The sequence below is a fragment of the Rattus norvegicus genome, chromosome 17 (assembly GCF_021556685.1).
Source record: "Rattus norvegicus strain SHRSP/BbbUtx chromosome 17, alternate assembly SHRSP_T2T, whole genome shotgun sequence".
Lineage (NCBI taxonomy): Eukaryota > Metazoa > Chordata > Mammalia > Rodentia > Muridae > Rattus > Rattus norvegicus.
This window is the reverse complement of record NC_141550.1, coordinates 9,718,325-9,721,656: the sequence shown is the minus strand read 5'-3', so window position 1 is coordinate 9,721,656 and position 3,332 is coordinate 9,718,325. Positions and strand designations below refer to the sequence as shown.

At 43.5% G+C, this 3,332-nt stretch overlaps 1 long non-coding RNA gene across 1 annotated transcript; it reads right to left on the bottom strand.

Moving 5' to 3' along the window:
• Window positions 1-255: 255 nt before the first annotated feature.
• LOC120097834 (uncharacterized) lies at window positions 256-2,511 on the bottom strand. Its single transcript, XR_015641998.1, has 2 exons — window positions 2,348-2,511; window positions 256-564 (listed from the first exon to the last, which is right to left on the bottom strand). It is a non-coding gene; the product is annotated as an uncharacterized LOC120097834 (long non-coding RNA).
• Between the last annotated feature and the right edge of the window lie 821 nt (window positions 2,512-3,332).

The window sequence follows — 3,332 nt, the reverse complement described above, 5'->3', positions numbered from 1 at the left end:
GATTGAATAATTCTCCAAATATAAAGAAGAGATATCGCCAATCTTTACAAAGTCCACCAGAGGATTAAATTATTCGCTGAAATATTTAAGAAGAAAAGAATACAATCCCAATTATTTTATATGAGGCAGTAAAACTTTCGTATCAAAACCTGATTAGGAAAGTCTAAGAAAATCTCTGTCGCAAGCCTACCGATCTCTTTCATAGACGTAGTTTCCCCAATAAAATACTAGTAAGCTGAATCCAGAAACAGGGAGTCATATGTCACAACAAAATCGGATTTATTGAAGAAATGCAAAGCTAGCTTTTGATATAATGAAACAGAAGGATAAAAATTATATAATGATCTCATATAATAAAAGTCAGCATCCAGTTGTAATTAAGCAGAGTTCTTGGCAAATTACGGCATCAATGGGGACAAGAGACGGTCTGAGGGGAGCATACAACAGGACATTAGCTTTCAGTCTAAGGTCACAGGGAAGACAACAGCCAGCATTCTTCCCGCTTCTGTCTATCACCACTTGAGATCATAGCCGATTCAGCAAGGGAGGTCAGTCAAACGGAGGCTGAAAGATTGAAGATTGAAAGTCTCTCAGGGATAGCATGGCCGTGGGGGGGTGAAGCCCACAGGAAGCTGTGGGACTCACTGCTCAGTTCATCATGGCTACCTGATACAATGTCAGCATCTTTTACATAGAAACAAGAATTAAAAAACCAAAGTTTAAAAAAAAAATGGCGACACTCACAAGGACATTAAAAATTAAATGTCTAGAGATAATTTTAATAGGAGATAAGTGAAGCCACTGTATAGAGTTCGACCAAACACTGTTGAGCGAAACTAGAAAGGAATTGGTATAAATGGAAAGACTTGGTATCCGTGGGGTGAAAGAGTCAATATCTCAAATCGTCGGTTCTCCAGAGTCGACCTCTGGAACCAAACAGAGCGTAACCAGAATCCCAAATTTTTGCTTTATGGAAACTGATAGGCTAATTCTAATCTTGGTACAGAAACGAAAGCAAGGAAAATGGCCCAGGCAACTCTGAAGAAGAAAATCAGATACCACAACGTAATAGGAAGGATGCTGGCATCAGGAACAGTTAAGAGCACTTGAGGCTCTAGGAGAGGACCTGGGTTGGCTTCCCAGCACCGGCAACAGCAGCTCCCACCCACCAGTGTGTAACCCGTAACGGCAGCAGCAAGAGATCCAAGAATACACGCTTACACAGGGCACACGGGCATGCTAAATAAGTAAGTAAATCTGAAGAAGGGGGTAAAAGAAAGGAAGAAAGGAAGAAAGGAAGAAAGAAAGGAAGGAAGGAAGGAAGGGGAAAGAGAAGAGAGGGAGAAAGAAAGTAGGAAGGAAAGGAAGGAGGAGGGAGGGAGGAAAGAATGAAAGAAAGAAGAAAGAAGAAAGGAAAGAAAGAAGGAAGGAAAGAAAGGAAGAAAGAAAGAAGGAAAGAAAGGGGCCAGAGAGTTGGCTCAGCGGTTAAGAGCACTTTCAGAGGTCCTGAGTTCAATTCCCAGCAACCACATGGTGGCTCACAACCATCTGTAATGGGATCTGATGCCCTCTTCTGGTGTGTCTGAAGACAGCTACAGTGTACTTATATATAATAAATAAATAAATCTTTAAAAAAAAAAGAAGGAAAGGAAGGAAGGAAGGGGAGAGAGAGAGAGAGAGAGAGAGAGAGAGAGAGAGAGAGAGAGAGGTCACATTCCTGTAATCTTAGCCCTTGGGAAGGTCAAGAAAGGGTTTGAGGTCATTCTCAATTACAGTGTGAGTTCACATCACCTGGGAAAAGTTTCAGACAAATGGACTAGCAGGACAAAAGTCCAGAAATAGATCCACACATCAATGTAAGAGTCTGAGTTTTACAGAGCTGCTCCCCAGAGTGGCTGGGGAGAAAAGGTGGTCTTTTTGAGCAACGGAAGAGAATCAGTTGGATGTCCATTCTGGGAAGGTTAACCTTTACTGCTGACTTGACCGGTGTCTCACTTTCCTATTGCTGTGGGGAAAGCGCCATGAGCATGGCACCTTAGAAAGGATTTAATTTGGAGCCTAGTGTTCCAGAGGGCGAGTCCATGCCGTCACCGCAGGGAGCCTGGCATTGGGCAGATGCTAGAGCAGTAACAGAGATTGCAGCAGACCCGCAAACCTGAGGCAGCCAGAGAATTACCTGGGAATGGCGTGGGCTCTTGAAACCCCAGTGACATAACTCCTCCAACAAGGCCATGCCTTCTAATTCTTCCCAAACAGTTCCACCAAGTATTTAATTATATGAGTCTATGGGGTTTGGTCTCATCAGATGCCAACTGGATTTGGAATCACTTGAGCAGGGGAGACGCACCTTGGGCTGGGCCTGCAAGGGCATTTCAGAGAGAATTACTCAAAAGCTGACTCCGAATGTGGGTGGCACCTGCACCCCTTACGTTGGCTTTCTGGATCTCTAGTCTGTGATGGCCACCACATGCTCCCCCTGTGCTTCACCATGCTTCCTCTACCACGTAGACCCTGAAACGGTGAGCGGAAAAATCAATCATTCCTCCCTTAAGGTATTTGGCCAAGTGTTCTGTGGTAGTGAGATTAAAAACGGCAGTACACATATACACATACGGACATTAATCTTAGCCCTTGTCTCAGGCTGTGCAATATTAGAAAACATCTTCCTAGCAGGCGGGAGCCACAGCACTAACACCAGGGAAGACATTAATAAATCAGACGACGTTAAAACAAAATTCCTCAATTCATCAGCAGACACCTGAGATTTCCCCCGCCCACATTAGCATGTCTGTTGGTGGTTTCCTTCTTCGGGCCTTATTTCGGCAGCCATCTTGGCCGTGTTCTTGAACCAGCAGGGGTGTAGTTTCCTTGTATATACACTAAAGAGTCTAAGAGAGGGGTTGGGGATTTAGCTCAGTGGTAGAGCGCTTGCCTAGGAAGCGCAAGGCCCTGGGTTCGGTCCCCAGCTCCGAAAAAAAGAACCAAAAAAAAAAAAAAAAGTCTGAGAGAGTTGTGTTTATGTGGAGAAAAATAGCGACTGAATAAAAAGAGACTGATTTTTTTTTTTTAGCAGGAGCAAGGCGAAGAACACGGGAGAGGTTGGAGAGAGGAAAAAGAAGGGGGAGGGAGATGAAGTAATTATATTTTAATTAAAAATATTTTTAGGACTGGAGAGATGGACCAGCAGTTAAAAACACTGGCTGCTTATTTATAATAGCCAGAAGCTGGAAAGAACCCAGATGCCTTTCAACAGAGGACTGGATACAGAAAATGTGGTACATCTACACAATGGAATATTACTCAGCTATCAAAAACAATGCCTTTATGAAATT